Here is an 18816-nt window from a genome sequence, read left to right as displayed (position 1 = left end):
CAGAACAACTAACTCAAGAATTCTATCCTCAGGCAAATTATCATTTGGGAGAGGTGGCATACAGAATGAGCATCATATTTATTCCCTGTCTCCAAGATCTCACTAAACAACTATAAAGGATTATGGAGCTGTGTCCACAATGAGTTATATGTTTCTGCAAAGCTATTTTAACTCCAACTTGTTAAGAACATTCTTTTCACTTAGGCATCCACTCTCATCTGAAGCCTTTGGTAATCTTTTCCTGTATTTCACACTTAAATATGTATAGGGTACCAAGGAAAACTCGATAAAAGCCTTCCTCATGGATACACAGATGAAATGAAACAATCAGAAAAGAGAAATAGAGACAAGGTAAGAAGCAAAAGATTTGGGGGAAAATCTATGATTAAACATCTTTTAATACAGAAAAATACTGTATTTCTTTTAAAAAGGGAACATTTTCTATTTCTAAATGAAGTAGCAAAGAAAAACAAAAATATGTAGTAGAAGATATTTTTGAAAAAGAGTAGAAATAGTTGAAGTCAAGACTTATCTCAGAAACAGCATAGAAAAAATTAAAGATCTCAGGCACAATGTAAAGGTATATGACACACTTCCTGGGTGAAGGGCTCAACTACAACTTTGCACTTTACCTAACAAGCACAAACAATGTAACCTGATCATCTGTACCCTCAAATTAATCTGATACTTCAAGTAAAAAAGAAATTTCAAAAGAAAAACTAAAGACCAATCTTTAGTTTTAGATAATAGATAATGAGAATTTTAGATAGATCAGAGCACATCAGGACTTAAATTATAAAAAAGAAATTCAACAAAAACTCCCATAAATTAAGGGCACAGGTTTGACTGAAAGACCTCCACTGAAACTCTCAAAAGTCACGTACAAAAGAGGAAGAATCAGAATCGCATCACATTCTCAACAGCAATATTGAAAGCTAAAAAACAAGAAAGAAATGAGTTCATATTTCTGAGGAAAAATTATTGTTTAGTTTTATTTATTTATTTTTAAATTTTTATTTATTTAATTTTTGAGCTAGAATCTCACTCTGCTGCCTGGAACAGAGTGTCATGGCATCAGCCTATCTCACAGCAACCTCAAATTCCTGGGCTCAAGTGATTTTCCTGCCTTAGCCTCCTGTGTAGTTGGGACTTTGGGCGCCCACCACAACACCAAACTAATTTTTCCATTTTTAGTAGAGAGGGGTTCTCACTCTTACTCAAGCTGGTCTTGAACTCCTGAACTCAAGGGATCTACCTACCTTGGCCTTCCAAAGTAGAATTACAGGCGTGAGCCACCTTTCTTGGCCAGGAAAACTATCGTAAATTCAGGATTCTATATCGAGCCAAATGACCAATTATACATTAGGCTAAAATAAAGACATTTTTAGCTAGAAAGTGTACAAGTAACCTCGGTTCTACCCGACTGTCCTCAAGAAGCTAATAAAGGACTACTACATCAAAAGGAAGAACTAAACTAAGAAAGAGGAGAAAGACAAGTGGCCAGAGACAGGGGCTTTAACGTAGGAGAATAGTGAAGAAACCCCGGGTGACAGATAAGGGCAAGAAAACAGATGACTTTAAGATGTCAAACAAACAAACAATGTTAAAATTGGGGATTATCTGACATGTTTATGTGGAAAATAGTATTGAGAGTTCTCTTAATGTATGGGATTACTTGAGACAAATTATATCCATATATTCATTAAAAAATTCTGTAAATTAAAAAAAGATAAATATTAACTCTGACCCAACAATTTGACAAGGAATGGTCAATAACTATTGGCTCTGCATGAGTGGCAACTACATAAACATGAAGAAATGTAAATTGAAAGTGTTAATTTAACCAGACGTGAGGTATGCCATGTTAGGCAAGATCATAAGATAGTACATGAGAAAAAAAGAGGGCATATTGTATGATTCCATTTCTAAGACTTAGTACATGCAAACTAATCTACAGTGACAGAAAGCGGATCATTTTTTCTCTGGGGAAGGTGACAGCATGCTGGAGTGAAGGATTCCAAACGAACATGGGCAGCCTTTTGAGCATGATGACTATGTTCACTATATTTTGTGACCATGATAGTTTCACAGGTATATACATGTCAAAAATGTTCTCATTGTACACTTTAAATATGTTCACTATTAGACATTAATTTCTTTCTTTCCTTCTTTCTTTGTGAGACAGAGTCTCACTACGTCACCCTTGGTAGAGTGCTGTGGCATCACAGCTCACAGCAACCTCAAACTCTTAGGCTGAAGTGATTCTCTTGCCTCAGCCTCCCAAGTAGCTGGGACTACAGGCACCTGCCACAATGCCCAGCTAATTTTTGTTGCAGTTGTCATTGTTATTTAGCTTTCGTGGACCGGGTTCGAACCCAACAGCCTCAGTGTATGTGGCTGGCGCCACTGTGCTACAGACACCAAACCTAGATGTTAATTTCATCTCAGTAAAGGAAAATATTTAAATGTCAGAAGAAAACATTATGAGAATGATTAACATTTTTTGTTTAATCTGGTAATACCAAATGCCAGTGAGATTACAAAATGACTAGAACTCCATTTACTGCTGCTTAGAATGCAAAATTGTACAGTCACTCTGAAAAACTGCCTTGGTAGTTTCTTATAAAGGTAAACACAGCTGGGCACAGTGGCTCAGCCTGTAATCCTAACACTCTGGGAGGCCGAGGCCGGGTGGATTGCCTCAGCTCAGGAGTTCAAGACCAGCCCGAGCAAGAGCAAGACCCTCTCTCTAAAAAATAACCAGGTACTGTGGCAGGTGCCTGTAGTCCCAGCTATTTGGGATGCTGAGGCAAGACAATAACTTAGTCCAAGAGTTTGAGGTTGCTGTGAGCTATGATGCCACAGCACTCTACCAAGGGCAGCAAGGTGAGATTCTGTCTCAAAAAAGAAAAATAAAAAGTAAATATCCAGTTATTATATGACCCATGAATGCCAGGCCTTGGTAATTGCCCAAAAGAAATAAAAATGCATGGTCACACAAAATTTTTACATGAGTGGTCATAGAAGCTTTATTTATAACCACCAAGAACTAGAGACAACCCAAATGTCCTTCAACTGGTGAATTTATAAGCTCTTATATACCCATAAGGTAGAATACAGCTTGGAAAAAAACAAGAAGTAATTAGTAATACACATAACACCAAAGATGAATTTCTAAGGCATTTCTCAGAGAGAAAGAATGCGACATTCCAGAAAAGGCAAAACCACAAGGAACGGATAAAATGTTTGCAGGGATCAGAAGTGTGACTAGAAAGGAGCAACATATAGGAGTTTGCTTTTGGACTGTGGAGCACTTTTGTAGCCTGACTGTGGTGGTGGTTACAACAATCTGTAGTGTTAAAACTCAGAGAACTATAGGCCCCCCAAAAGGCAGTAGTAGATAAATTTAAAAATCAGTTAGTTTTTAAAAATCAATGCATCTTGAGTGTTTGTGATAGTGAAAGGACAACGTTGGAAGACGTAATTTAAAATCGGTAATTGATGGTCTCTTCCCTATGGTCCTAGAAGTCACAGAACAACCTGATGGCCAATCAATATCCAAAATGCCAGCATAGTCTGGGCCCAGTGGCTCACACCTGTAATCCTAGCACTCTGAGAGGCTGAGGTGGGCGGATTGACTGAGCTCATGGGTTCCAGACCAGCCTGAGCCAGAGTGAGACCTCATCTCTGAAAAAATAGCCGGGCGTTGTGGCGGGTGCCTGTAGTCCCCACTACTTGGGAGGCTGAGGCAAGAGAATCCCTTGTGCTCAAGAGTTCAAGTTTGCTGTGACACCAAACACTCTACCAAGACCAACAAAGGGAGACTGTCTCAAAAAAAAAAAAAAGAAAAAAAATGCTGGCCTGGAGATGGCAGGGGCGGAGTCTTCTAACAATTGTTTGAACTTAGACATTCACCACACTAAGGCCATGCTATAGGAAATATAAAAACATTTCTAAAAGAAAACAAAACAAACAAAAAAACATTTCTTACATCCTCTAAAGTTCTCAAGTACCAGAAATGGCAATGTGAAGTAGAATTTTTTATTAAAAGTTGTAATTAAATATAACTAGAAAATGATTATATTTCCAGCAGCAGTCTCAAAATGATTTTATCACAGGACTCAATTGAATGAAATGGAAATCAGCGTATGCATATTAAAAGCTATGTAAATATCGGCTGGGCCTGATGGCTGAGGCCTGTAATCCTCAAGCACTCCGGAAGGCCAAACTAGGTGGATAGGCTGAGCTCAGGAGTTGGAGACCAGACTGAGCAAGAGTGAGAACCCAGCTCTAAAAATAGTTGGGTGTTGTGCGGGGTACCTGTAGTCCCAGCTACTTGGGAGGCTGAGGCAAGAGAATCACTTCAGCCCAAGAGTTTGAGGTTGCTATGAGTTATGACACCACTACACTCTACTCAGGATGACAGAGTGAGACTCTGTCTAAAAAAATTTAAAAAGCTATGTAAATATGTTTAAACCTGAAAGCAGAGGATCTTGAAAAATTTGAAAAGCATAATTGTGTGCCTTAAATTGCACATAAGGAAAGACCAAATTTGCATAGACTAGGGTAAGCTGTTTACCTTAACCGTACATACAGCATAGCTCATGGCATTTCCAGTACACCTTTCCTTTATTTCTACTGAGTTGACAGAGTTGGAGCAGTTAGACCCCACTGGTCTGAATGGGTTTGGTTCAGTAAGGACGTCTACAGAGAGCCCTACTAGCACACTCAGTAGCAGCCCAACCTGCCTCCCTGATGCCCAAAGAGTTAGGAGTAAGGGATTAATTTGGAGCATGCCAGATACCCCCCAGAAGGCTGGAGACCTGAGGTCAGAAACTGTGGGAACAGGGCTGCAAAACAACGCAGCCACCTTCTCACACTCCCGCTTGGAATGAGGGACCCCAACTCCCCTTCCTCTATTTGCATTAGTCCAATGAGAGCAAAATCTCAAGGGAGGGCCCAGTTGGCTGCCTGTGTAGTAAGTGCCCAACATTTATTGGAATGTGCGTAAGGCTGTGAAAAAAAGTCTCTGCTAGAAAAAGCCCACTGATTTTTGAACCAGCAGGGCAGAGAATTTTGATTTACAGTTCCACCAAGACTGCACTGGGTGGAGAGCAGGAATTCCACAAATGGAAACTGGGACGCCTACAGGGAAGGAGAGGTGGTTATTGTGGCAACCAGAGCAGCCAGACCCTGCCCACTACACAGTACTCCTAAGGCAGTCACCTCAGGGGGTGTCACTGCACCCGGCCTGTTTTTCATTTTTATGGAGTTACATTTATCAGTCCTGTCAATTAACACAAGTTGAGCCTATGTCCAAGGAGGCTGTGTCTACTCTCAGATTAAACAAAAGAACACCAAACACCCACGTCTAGAACTTTATTTATTCACTCAAATGTAATTGAGAGTTCAGATTAATTAAACTACATCTTAACTTACAAAAAGATGAGTTAACAACAAAAGCATAACTAATCTTATAATCTCCAGTGAGACTGAGGCTTCACAACTTCAGAATTCTGAAATGTCCTTGGAGCAGCAGGCAGTGGCAGGACCGCACAGGTGTGAGGCTTGAAGACTTCAGGGTTCAGAGTCCCCATGTTTCCAGCAAGCAAGAGTCTGATCTCCTTTGGAAATGTCATTCCTCCACAGGCATTGAGCTTGTGGGGCCTTCCAAAGGCCCCCACATTCCCCTTCCGAGGCAAGTCTATAATGTATCAACAGCCCTGGAGCCAGCACAGATCGCTGCATTTCCGAAGGAGATGCAGAGGGGTGGTGTGTTCTGGTCCTCCAACTTGTGGGAACCATTATGCACAGGCATTTGGGGCAGACGTGATGGCAGAGTCACACCAGCTCCCCTCCAGAGGAGGTGGGAAAGAAATGGAGCACACAGGACTCTGCCGGGCCCTAGTGCAGACCGGCATCAGGGTGCTGGGCTGCTTCTTCTTCTTGTGCTTTTTACCTTTCCTTTTGCTGGCACACTTGGGACAGAATCACTGCATTTCTTATGGTGGTGCAGCCATTATTCTGACACAGGGCCAGTGGTACCAGTCATTGCAATCATCACAGCTGATCATCAGACTTCCATCGTCAGGCCTATTACACCCAGGACAGATCCAGATCTGCTCGTCCCTCTCATCTCAGATCGCATAGTGCTGACTGTCTCTGTCACCACGCCGCGGAGAGGGCAGCAGCACTGGGCAGGCGGTGGGCATGAGGGGTGGCTGTGCGAGCTCAGTGCCCACATGCATGGGGCGGAGGGCTGGGACTATGGCAGCCAGGGATAGCATCTTGGGCCAGTTCATAGAGGGGGCTGGCTTAGCCTCTGGGAGGGGAATCACTTTGCTAATGACAATCTTGTCCTGGCCAGCACCGACTCAGAGGGTTAATCTGGGGATAACTAGACTCGGGGCTGGGATGACTGGCTCCACTTTTATTTTTTCATGCTTGTATTTCTCCTTTTCTTCTCTTCTCCCTTTCTCTGTTTTCTTTCTCCCTCTCCTTCTCTTCCTTCTTCTTTTCCCTCCTTTCCTTCCTCTCCTTTTTGTCTTTTTTCCTTTCTTTCTCCTTAGGTTTCTCTTTTTCCTCAGTTTTTCCCAAAGCATTGGTGCCAACCAGGGCAGCAGGGTGGGGACCCTGGCTGTGGTGGGGGCGTGGAACAGGGCCAGAGCCATCTCTTTCGGGAACAACCCCAGAGGGGCTAGTGCTGCTTTCACCGTATCTTCTCCACCTTTATCTTTTACTTTCTCTTTTTCTCTTTATCTTTCTTACCTTTTTCTCCATCTTTTTTTTTTTTTTTATCTTTGTGCTCCTCTTTCTCCTTCCTCACAATTGCATCTTTCTTTCTTTCTTTTTTTTGAGACAGAGCCTCATTTATTGCCCTAGATAGAGTACTGTGGTGCCACAGCTCACAGCAACCTCCAGCTCCTAGGCTCAAGCAAGTCTTCTGCCTCCACCTCCCAAGTAGCTGGGACTACAGGCGCCCACCACAACACCCAGCTGTTTTTTGGTTGCAGCCGTCATTGTTGTTTGGCGGGCCCGGGCTGGATTCGAGCCCACCAGTTCAGGTGTATGTGGCTGGTGCCTTAGCCGCTTGAGCCACAGGCGCCGAGCCACAATTGCATCTTTCGATCTCACTTTTGGATCAACATCTTTAAATTCCATTATTTTAAACTGGGAGGGCTCTGAGTCCTCATCTTTCAGAAACTCCTTCCACGGATACTTTGTTTCCTTGCCAGCTTCCTTTACTTTCTCTTTCTCTTTATTTCCCTTGCCTTTGCTTTTATCCTTGTTTTTGTCTTTTCCCCTCTCCCTGTCTCTCTGCTTTTCTTTCTTTTCCATTTTAGTCCTCAGTTCCTTTTTAAATTTCTTCTTCACCTCTACTGACGAAGGCAGCTTAGCTTTTTCTTCATACACCTTGTGGAGAGGCTTGGGAGTGGGAGGGGACACAGAAGCAGAAGAGATATAAAGAAAGTTGGGAGGCATATTTGAAGGCATGCTCTCCACAGAACCTCGTTAGTTGAGGAATCCATTGCCCTGGGGTTATCAGACTTGCAAGTTCCACCCCACAGAGGCAGGGGAGTGGATCTTGACTTTGTGAAATTGTTTGAGGAAGTGGAGGCTTTTGGAGTGGTGTGCTCCAAACCTGAAATTCTTTGGGAGTTGGTAAAAATGCCTCCTTTGAATTCTGATCCAGAAGAGAATTCAAAAGTATCTGGCTTTCCTTCAGCGCAGGCACCTGCAATCACAGCACTGATAAGAGTTGTGGATCATTTTATCTGTCGCCCCAAACTCTTACGGCTGATCCTTGTTGCTCAGCTTCCCGGAATCAGGAGCTTTTTGTGTCTGCTTCACCTGGACTGCCTCTCCACCGACATTTTCACTTCTTGTATCTAAAGGAATCCTGGTTGGTGTTTCTGGTCTGACGGGTACCTGAGGGATATGAGTCCTAACTTTGGGGCTCTTGGGATTCTTGGGGCTCTTAGAATGTCCCAGTAGTTTCTTCTGTTTAGACATCGTTTTTGGTGGCCAAATAGGACTTCCAACCATTGTTGGTGACTCAGTCTTCTGTCCTGGAGAAGTAGTTTTAGTCTTTGTTTTGTTGTAACTCGTATAGCGGAGAAAGTCAGACCCCACTTATGATGCAATTAATCAATAAGAATTTATTGATAATTTGATACACCTGCAGGTACACCTGCAGGGAGCTGTTGTTGTGGCCAACAAGCAGCCCCAATGGTAAATCAGAGGGGTTTATATACTGTAAATACTGCTGGAGCAAGCTTGTACACAAGCTAAATCATTGCAGTTAGCATAGCTCAGCACAACTCAGCATAACTCAGGGGTCACAAGGCAGGGGTACATACATTGGCTCATAAAGGGTTACACAACTCAGGGTGGGGGTACATGCTGACTTAGCTCATATAAGCAAATCACATTAGGGGTTACAAAATTCAAAACAAGGGTATATATTACCTCATGGGTCACAGGTACATTAACTCATGGATCACAAGATGGGGGTCACATAGTTCAACATAAGTTGATAAAGTTTCCAAGGAACTCAGGACTTTCCACCAAGGGCTTTCTCTGGCATCAACCCTTCCCTTCCTCTTTTCCTTATCTTTAAGCTTCTCCACCCTTGAGGGGGCTGGGACTAAAAGGCTTAGAAGAGGTTTCCTTTTCAAAGGTAGGGGGCTTGTTCTCCACTGGTCTTAGCAGGGAATCAAGGGGGTCTGGTCATCACAGTTTTAGGTGTAAAAGACTTGGTTTCTAATGGTTTTGCAGTTGGCAACTGTGATTTTGCAACTACAGTCAACAGGTGGCTCTGGGGACTCAGGGGCAAGGTCTATGCTGTCCTGCACATGCTCTGGAGGGAGCATGGGTGGGACCTTTTGCATATTTATTGAGCCAAGGGATTCTCAAGCTTCCAATAACACATCTAGGCTGTCCCTTTCCATACTCAGCAGCCAGGGTGGCTTCGTGGCAGGAATTTCTTCAGCTTCAGGGCTGTCCAGTGGTCCCTTACCCAGGAAATTCTCATCATTCATAATTTCTTCCTCCTCCAGTTCATCATCCTTTTCCAAGGGAACCTGCCTGGCTTCTGCTGAGGTGCCTGCATCCTCCTCTTCTTCCTTTTCCCGAGAAGACACAATGGGTGGCATGTAATCAGGGATGTGTTCTTTTCTTTCTTCTGCACCTTTACTTCCAGGTTGAGGATACTGAAGTGCATTGTTCTTGCTAACAGGAAATGAAGAGATTCAGTGTGGAAAGTGACAGGTTCAATATTGTGAATATAATCTTCTAGTTCATGCAGACTAACCCCATAAGTTGGACAGCTTTACCAATGTCATCCAAAGTTGGGTCTGTTTGGCCATGGATCTCAGAGTGCCGATGGCAGTCACGGCCCAGCTGCTGCAGATAGTGAGGCAGCATGTTCATGAGGAAGTGGCAGGCGCTGAGCTGCACCAAGTCCTAGCCCAGACCCTGGCAGATCTGCACCACCGAGACCCTCAACAGCGACCTGGAGTAATTCTCACACATCCTGCTGCCACCTCACTCCAGCCACACCCCGCCTGACCTTAACAGTGCCCCCCCCATTCAACCAATAGGGCCCCAGTAATGAGGAAATCATCTCCCAGGCAACCAGCTCACCACAAAGGCTGCTCCTGGTCCCGGGGTGTAGAGTACAGCCTGAGGCAACCTTTCTGCTGTGCATTCCAGCACAGAACAAAGCCCCAGACCCTAACCCTGCTGGCCTTATATAGATTTGCCCCACCCACCCTGGCCCAGGGCCATGAGCAATGGCCTCACGTTTGACCTGGGCTGCCCCTGTCCATGAGTTAGCTGGACACAGGCCAACAGGAGGACCCACAGTGTGTGCTCTGTCTCGGGATCCTGCTGAGAAAGCCACGTTCCATCTCCTGTTAGACACCTTTGAAGAAATGCTTCAGGATTTTGATCCCACCTGTTGAAAGTTTCTGTCCACAGCTCTGCTCTGGTCTTGAGCTGATCCCAGCACCAGTGGAATGGAAAGGCTGCTCCACTTTAATTTTTCAGTCAGAATTGTGCAGGCTGACCCCCCTGCTAACATCTGAGTGTTGGCTGTTTTGTGTGCTGTGACTCATCAGTCATCTTCAATCAGGGCACAAACCTGATGCAAGTTATCAGGTTACATGCCTTGTGGGGAAGCTGTGATAAACTCATCAGGAGGAGAAGAGAGCTCTAAGAGATTTCTTTCACTCCTCTTCAGGATGAAGAATGTAGCAGTTATCTCCAAGATTAATGGCTGAAGTTTTCATGAATCCATTTAAGGGAGCTAAAGGGCATCTTTGAAAAGAGCCCCAGGGCAGAAAACAGAAAACCTCTGCAACCCTCAGGGCTTCAGTTTCCTATTTTAAAAAGAAAACAGTTGGCTCAGAGCCTATAGCTTAAGCAACTAAGGTGCCAGCCACATACACCTGAGCTGGTGGTTTGAACCCAGCCTGGGCCTGCCAAACAACAATGACAACTACAACCAAAAAATAGCAGGGCATTGTGGCGGGTGCCTGTAGTTCCAGCTACTTGGGAGGCTGAGGCAAGAGAATCACTTAAGCCCAGGAGTTGGAAGTTGCTGTGAACTGTGATGCCATGCACTCTACCCAGGGCGACAGCTTGAGAATCTGTCTCAAAATAAATAAATAAATAAATAAATAAAAACAATTTGAAATTGATGATGACACACATTAATTTTACTTCCATGTTATATAAAAATTTAATAATTTCGCATCTAAAATTAGGCATGACAATATTAAGGTACTCAAGAAAATGAAAAATGGCCAGTTCAGCCTCAGTACTGGTGGAAAACAAGCTAACACCGGTGTGGGAAAGAAGAATGCAGAAGTCCCTGAGGTCACCCATGGCCCTAGCAGAGAGCTTGCTGTGATTCTTCAGCCATTGAGGGATCTCCTAAAAAGTAAGTGTTCTAGCATTTTGATGTGGTTATTTCAGAGATAACCTGGATGCTGATGAGTTTTTGAGGAACACTTATTTCCACATAATCACAGCTTCATCATGCTATTGCCAGTCACTTTGAGGAAATTGTCACAAGTATGATGTTTTTCTTAGGTGACTAGGCAAGCTATGTAGAAATGCTCATTCTGTGATGATATGTTTATGGCGTCTTTGTGAGGTCACTGTGATACAAAAATCATAAAAAAAAATGTTAAGGAATTACATTGTATCCTTTATCATCTCTAATAACTATTAAAAATAATTGAAATTCAGCTCAGCGCCCATAGCACAGTGGTTAAGGCACTAGCCACATACACCAAGGCTGGCAGGTTAAAACCCAGCCCCAGACAGCAAAGCAACAATGATAACGGCAACAAAAAAATAACTGGGCATTGTGGTGGGCTCCTGTCCTCCCAACTACTTGGGAGGCTGAGGCAAGAGAATCACTTAAGCTGAAGAGTTTAAGGTTGCTGTGAGCTGTGACTCTACAGCACTCTACTGAGGGCAACATAGTGAGACTCTGTCTCAAAATAATAATAATAATTGAAATTACTTTAAAATATTTCTACCCCTACACAATGAACTTTTGAAAAAATAATTTTATGGTGCTTGGGTGGTGACTGTGGCTCAGTCATAGGGCACCAGCCTCATATACTGAGGGTGGTGGGTTCAAAACCGGCCCCAGCCAAACTGCCACAAAAAAATAACCAGGCGTTGTGGTAGGTACCTGTGGTCCCAGCTACTTGGGAGGCTGAGGCAAGAGAATCGCCTAAGCCCAAGAGCTGGAGGTTGCTGTGAGCTGTGATGCCACTGCACTCTACCAAGGGTGACAAAGTGAGACTCTGTCTCAAAAAAAAAAAAAATTATGGTTCTTGAAGTAGATCAGTAAATTCTGGTCAATACTAACGAGGGTGAGTTTGCCCTACATGAGCAGCCACATAACGGGATACCAAATGCTGCCTGAATCAATGAGGCCACGCATAGTACAGCTTTGTAACTGTAATTAATTTCTCACACACATAGTACAGCTTTGTAACTATAATTAATTTCTCAGAGAAGTAAATCAAAACAAAATTATTTGCTAAAGCCGCATACTAGATATTCAAAAAATATCTAGTGGTTTTCTAATATTGATGCTTCAATTTGTAAAGATGTTAAGTTTACCTATTTAAAAACTCATAAATTTTAGAGCTTAAAGTAAAAAAAAACCTCACATAACAATACGTAACTGGATCTAATCTATTTCATTACATTTTTTACTTATGGGAAAACCCAGGAGATTTATGAAATCTACCTGAGAGCTTAACCAGACACCCAATGTTTAGTCTCTGGTATATATCACAGAGTTCTGTAACTCCCAGCTGGTTATAATAAAAATAAAAGTTAAAAACTTAGGGGTTTATTTTTACTTAAAGAATGAAATATTTTATTTAAAATAAGTAAACAGAAAGCTAATTTAGGGAGACAATGTGATATTCCTAAAGCAAATGTGAATTTCATTCAGTTTGGAAATACATGCATAATAATAAACTGTAACGTGAAAAATACATGTTTCTTGCTTTGCAGAAACCGTACCCGTGCATCTCAGAGCTCAGGGCTATGTCTTGCTGTCTTTTCTTGCCTTTCAGGTATCCTGAAGTTTACCTTTCACATGGCCACCCTCAGTTTTCTTTAAACTTCAACTTCTAGAACTGACTTGGAAGTTTTCTTTCATCCTGCCCAAGATATGAAAACATAATGTAGTTTGCTTTAAGGGTTTTCCAGGGTGGTGCCTGTGTCTAACTGGGTAGGGTGCTGGCTCCACATACTGAGGGTGGCAGGTTCGAGCCTGGCCTGGCCAAACTGCAACAAAAAATATCCAGGCATTGTGGTGGGCACCTGTAGTCCCAGCTACTCGGGAGGCTGAGGCAAGAGAATCACCTAAGCCCAGGAGTTGGTGGTTGTGTGAGCTGTGATGCCATGGCACTCTACCGAGGGTGATAAAGTGATACTCTTGTCTCAAAAAAAAAAAAAAAAAAAGGATTTTCCATGTTGCTCAATGAGCAATTACCTAGCTACCATTTACGTTTTACTGAATACCTCTGAAGTGGATACTTTTGAAGGAGTTTATATATTGTGCCAAATTTCCATTTCATAGGATTGCTTTGCTGAAATACTTATTGTCCCTAATTTATCCATACCAGAGTATAAATGACCATAATTAAGTTAAATTATTACCTCTCTAAAGAGATTTACAAATTGATGGGTGGAGGAATTATTCGCTTTTTAACAGTATTTAAAAACCTATAATAAATGTTATGCTGGGATAGTTTTTAGAAGCTGTATATAGAATACAAGTTCTGTGAAATAACATACAAAATATTATAAGACACTTAAAATTGTTTCCCCATGGTCAAGTTAGTTGGCAGAGACTGGGTTAAACAAGATTTAAAAGGCATCTTTATCAAGAACTTCTCAGAGTCCTTCTGCACCCACCTCCCAACCTACTGAATCTGTCACCACATATGGAAAGTGGGAATCAGAACATTCAACCAAAAATTAAAAGATGAAAACATAATGGTCAAGAACTAAGAGAGTTGCAGACCTTCCCACATCTATGTAGGAGAAATTATAAGAATTGTGAGAATAGTAGGCAGAAAATAATGAATTAAGAAAAAAAATTATGTAGCTCTTCAGATTGAAACAGATTTGCCTTTAGCTACTTCATGATGAGATTTCCAAAATACCAAGACTAAAAGGGAGGGAAAAAATCCCCAAAGCATTCTGAAAGAAGATAGCAGATTCATTATAACATAAGAATTGTGCAAAAAATCCAAATAACAATAATTTGAACTTCTGGAAGTAAAGGATTTGAAAATTAGATTTCTATTCCTGATCAACATTCATTCAAGGGTGAGGGACATTTTCAGACCTTCAAAGACTCAAAAAATTTGACTCCTACAAACCTCTATGAAAAAAAATAAAGAAGTTGTACTTCAGAAAAAATATAAATGAAAGAGAGGCACTTCCACCGGCAGAGAATTCTCAGACCACCGAGGCTTGTACCAAAGGTCTTTATTGGTGGTGGGGAGGGAGGCTGCAGAGCAGCACTGAAGAGGGGAGAGAGTGGGGAAGAGAAGAGAGGAGAGAGTAGAGAAGAGCGAGAGAGAAGAGAAGGAAGGCAGAGAGCAGAGAAGGAAGACAGAGGAAGGCGGGAGAGAGAGAGAAATGGAGGGGAGGGGGACAGATTCTTATATAGGGGAGTTTTAGAATGGTGACGGGCTGGTGGGATACCCAATAAGGAGTTACTCCTCCAGCGGAAAGAGCCATTAGGGGCGGGCAGCGGGAAATTGGAACAGGGGTGAGCAGGCCACTCCCTGTGCTAGGGGAGGAGTTGTAAGTTTAAGGGTAGGAAGGGGCTTTTTTAGGGGAAGGGGCTTTCTGAGGCAATAATCTAACAATCAATCTAAGAGAAATTTAGAAGAAAAAGAAGTAAACAGAAAAACTACTAAACTACATACTTAAGGGTAATAGTTGATAGTTTACATGAATGTAGAAACAATAATCTAGAAGTAAAAGTGTGATAGGTTAAAAAACTGAAAAAAGGAGCAGATCAGAACACTCAAAACCAAAATGTAACCAAGGTGGCATTGTTTATTTCGATATGTGGGTGTGAGTAAGCTAAGATCTAAAGAATGTTGGGGGTAGGGTTAGGGAGGGAGGCCAGTCTTATATAGTTGGCTGAGAGGGAGTTGTTTCTATCAAGGACCACCAAACCGTTGTTCTCATCAAAACATCAAAGATGTTATCTCATTATGGAGACTCTCCTGGCAGGTTCTTCTTGTCAGAGTGTCAGCATATTTCGATGGGGTGTGTCTGTAATTAGGCAGTGCCAGGATAAGCCTGCAGCCTGTCTCTCTTATCTGAGTTATGTCCACTTATAACAAAGTCTCACAGAGCAGCTTTTCAAGATAGGATGAGTTTGGCCAAGCTAACATTCCCAATTACTTGTTTGGTGTTTTGGGAATTGGGTGTGGTCCTTATAAACCACTTTCTGCATGACTTAGGGACAGTGTGGAAGCTTAAAGGGAAGTACTGTTAGGGTGTGGGTCATATCTGAGGTGAGCTCGCCAGAGAAATAATTCTCCTAAGGATTTGTTAGTGATGGCCTGTATGTGATTTTTGTAAAATTTTGGTTATTAGGTGAAAGAAGCAGGGAGCAAATAGTTAAATAAGAAAAAAGGTTCTTATGGGTCTTATAAAATGTAAGAACCAAGTTAGTTTTGGGAGGGCTGATTGCACAGCTGACCAAATGGAGTCTTCTATCTCTTGCTGGCTGAACTGCCTGAGCTAGGCAGTGTTTTCTAATATTCTCTGGGTCCTCTATCAATTTGGCCCATCTTCTTTTTCTTTGATGAAAAAGAAGTGAGAGGTGTTAACTAAAGCTCTCACTTCTCCTTCCTTTGTTAGGAGGTGGTCTAAGGCCATTCTATTATCTGCGGTCATGCGCGCCAGGGAATTTAGAGAGGGGGTTAAAATTTGCTATGAGCTATGATGCCATGCTACTCTATCAAGGGTGACAAAATGGGAATCTGTCTCCAAAAAAAGGAAAAAAAAAGTTTACAATTTTCTCCTGTGTCCTGGATTGTATGTTTTTAGGGAGGGGTCTGTAAGGTTTTTGAGGTAGTATATTGGAATAGTTTGCTGGGATTCGTTGAAGTAGGGATGTGGCTCCTGGCTGCAGTGGATGGCAAAGCCAGTGACTCTGTTTAAGGTTGTTAAAAGTAACCTTCTGAGAATCTGAGTGATTGAATACATGGAGATGTCAGCCCAGGGTGAAATGGATTTTGTGGTAAGGCACAAAACTATAGGGAATATGATGAGGAGTGTGACTAAGTAATTTTTCCTGAGCATTTCTATGGTGGAGGTTAGTCTGTGTCATATGGTGGTGTTAGAGCTTGTGTAGAGGGACCAGAAAAGTATCCTTCAGTGTCTGTCAGACAGCTGATTAATTCCCAGGGGTGGTCAAAGTCACACTGTGAAAAGAAATGTGAGGATGAGGTGCTTTAAGGGAGGTGGGCCTGAGGATAGTACAAAAATTATTTGTGTTCCAAGGGATAGGGATCTAGTGTTTTTGCAAATTTGACAAAAGGGGGTTGATTATGTTATTTTACATTCAGCAGAAAAGTTCACTGGTATTTTTGCTTCATCTTGTTTGCATTTCCAGAGGGCTAGGAAAAAGATTGCCAATATAAGGAGTATGCAGACCCAGGCTGCCAAGTAGAGGTCATACATCTCCATCAGTCTACAGAGCTGTTATTCCAGCTTCTCAGGGGTCTGGGAAAGTCAAACAGAGTTTGGGGGAATTAGTTTGCTTTTCCATTGTTTTCTTGTTCAGGATTTAAATTAGACTTATGTATCCAGTGGGGTATGCCAATGACTCTGACTACAGTGGGGTGTTGAGAATGACTGTGTATGGCCTGTCCATCATGGTGTTAGCCTGTTTGGGGGTAAGACTGATTTTTTAATATTTATTTGTTTATCAGTAAGGTCATCAGGTTGGTCCCAGGAAAGGGGGTTATAAGGAGTAGGAAGGCTGGGTTGTACATGTTTTCTGAGTTTAGCTCTGGTTTCAATTAGAGTGGGCAGATAATTTCCCAATGGGCTCAGGTCACTGGGAAGGGGTGTTAATAAAAAGGATCTGCTGTACATTATTTCAAATGGGCTGTAAAAAGTGGGGGGCCCTAGGCGTAGCCCTAATCCTCATGAGTGCAATGGGTAACGGGGTGGTCTAGCATAGTCTGATTTCTTGGCTTAGTTTAGTCAGATGGGTTTTTATGATAGAGTTCATTTTTCCTACTTTTCCTGAGAATTGAGGCTGGTGTAGAGTATGTAAATACCTGCGAATACCATGGCCTGTAGAACCTGTTGGGTGACCTTTACTTATAAATGAAGGGCCATTGTCTGACTGAATTGAGACCGGAGACCTAAACAGGGAATGATGTGATTGAGGAAGACTTGGGCAATTTCTGAGACCTTCTCAGAAGTGGTTGGGAAAGCTTCAACCCATCTTGAGAAGGTATCTACTAGCACCAATAAGTATTTATGTGGTTTATGGGTAGGCATATAAGTGAAATCAATTTGCCAGTCTTGGCCAGGGATGTAATCTCTGGCCTTGTGGGTAGGAAATGAGGGGAGTCGTGGGCCCTGGGGAGAGACTGTGGAGCAGATTTTGCAGTTTCCAGTAGAAAGAAGTTGGGGAAGACTTTTACAAGTGACTATGGGTTTGAGGAATTGAAGGAGAGAGTGATGGCTGATGTGAAATTGATTATGCAAACATAGAGAGATTTGGGGGGTTTGTTTCTTGGGTAGGATATAATGGCCATCTTTGAGACACCAGGGTCTCTATTTTGTTAGTTTTGCTGTTGGAAAGTCTCTGATGCTGACCATGTGGGAGAGAAATTGGTTAGGGTATAAAATGTATATTTATATTTTAGAGCCCTTTTGGGGACTGAAGGTCAACTTTGTTGTTTCCAATTGTGATGAGACCACCGGAACTTTGATTACTTCTACAATGGATAATGGCAGGGGCTTTTGGTTTCTTTGTAGCCTGTAAAAGATGATAAATAAGTTTTGCATTGATTATGGGTAAGCTCTTAGTTGTGATGAAAACCTTGTTCAGCCCATATGGTAGCATGCAAGTGGACGATATGAAGCGTATTTGGAGTCTGTATAAACATTGACAGACAGTCCTGAACTAGACCTAGTCACTCAACTAGACCTAAGGCTATGAGTTCTGCATTTTGGATATAATGTCTATGGGTAGTGGTTGAGCTTCTATCACCTGGGATAAAGAAACAATAGAATATCCCTCACAGCATTGGTCCTCAAGTATGTAGGAGCTGCCCTCAATAAGCTAGATGTGATCTGCTTGTTCTACCATAGTTTCAGAAAGATGTGGAAAGGGAGATTGCAGAATCTTTATTGTATCTGCACCGCAGTGTGAGACTAAGTCAGTGTCTGTCTGAGGGGTTGATAAAAGAGAAGCAGGATTTAAAGGAGAACATTTTGCTAGTGTGATATGTAGGACTCTGAATAGGATTTGGAGTTGTTGTATCTGAATGGGGGAGAGGGCCTGCATAGATTTGTGAGAAAGGAGGTTGGTTAAACTATGGGAGGAAAAGACAGTGGTGGGTCTACTGAAAGTAATCTGACTTGCAAAGATTAAAACTGGGCTACTGTCAGGGCCCTTAGGCAGGTGGGCCATCCTGGAGTGGTGGTACCAAGTTGTTTGGAGAGATAAGCTATTATTTGTAGGCAGGGCCCTTTCCTTTGTCCTTAGAGTCCTGTTGCTGTCCCATTTCTTTCAACAGTGTATACAAAAAATGGTGTGGAGAGATCAGGAGGGCAAAAGTAGGAGTGGAAGTCAGAGCCTGTTGGAATGTTTTGTTTTGTTTTGTTTTTAATATTTTATTTATTTATTTGCGATGTTTGGCCGAGGCTGGGTTTGAACCCGCCACCTCTGGCATATGGGACCGGTGCCCTACCCTTTCGAGCCACAGGCGCCGCCCCTAGCCTGTTGGAATGCTGTTGTTGTAAGACATGTTCTTTAATAAAAACATATAGCAAGGCAATATATCTAAATATGGCCAATGAAAGAAAAATAATTTTTTTAAAGAGACCCGTATGAAGGTTGTTGACATTGCTCACCTGTGTGCCTATTCATGTTATTAAAAATATATGGAATGCTTCACAAATTTGCATGTCATCCTTGCACAGGAGCCATGCTAATCTTCACTGTATAGTTCCAATTTTAGTATATGTGCTGCCCAAGCACTTCTTTTTTTTTTTTTT

At 42.3% G+C, this 18816-nt stretch overlaps 1 non-coding gene and 1 pseudogene across 1 annotated transcript; both read right to left on the bottom strand.

Moving 5' to 3' along the window:
• Positions 1–5804: 5804 nt before the first annotated feature.
• Positions 5805–9534, bottom strand: LOC100943262 (annotated as a pseudogene).
• Positions 9535–18696: 9162 nt separating this feature from the next.
• On the bottom strand, positions 18697–18799 carry LOC111726971. The gene has a single exon (XR_002774634.1). It is a non-coding gene; the product is annotated as a U6 spliceosomal RNA (small nuclear RNA).
• Positions 18800–18816: the final 17 nt, after the last annotated feature.

The sequence above is a fragment of the Otolemur garnettii genome, unplaced genomic scaffold, assembly GCF_000181295.1.
Source record: "Otolemur garnettii isolate 467f Iridium unplaced genomic scaffold, OtoGar3 scaffold00088, whole genome shotgun sequence".
Taxonomy (NCBI): Eukaryota; Metazoa; Chordata; class Mammalia; order Primates; family Galagidae; genus Otolemur; species Otolemur garnettii.
Note: the sequence above shows the minus strand (reverse complement) of the source record. Positions and strands in the feature narration are given on the sequence as shown.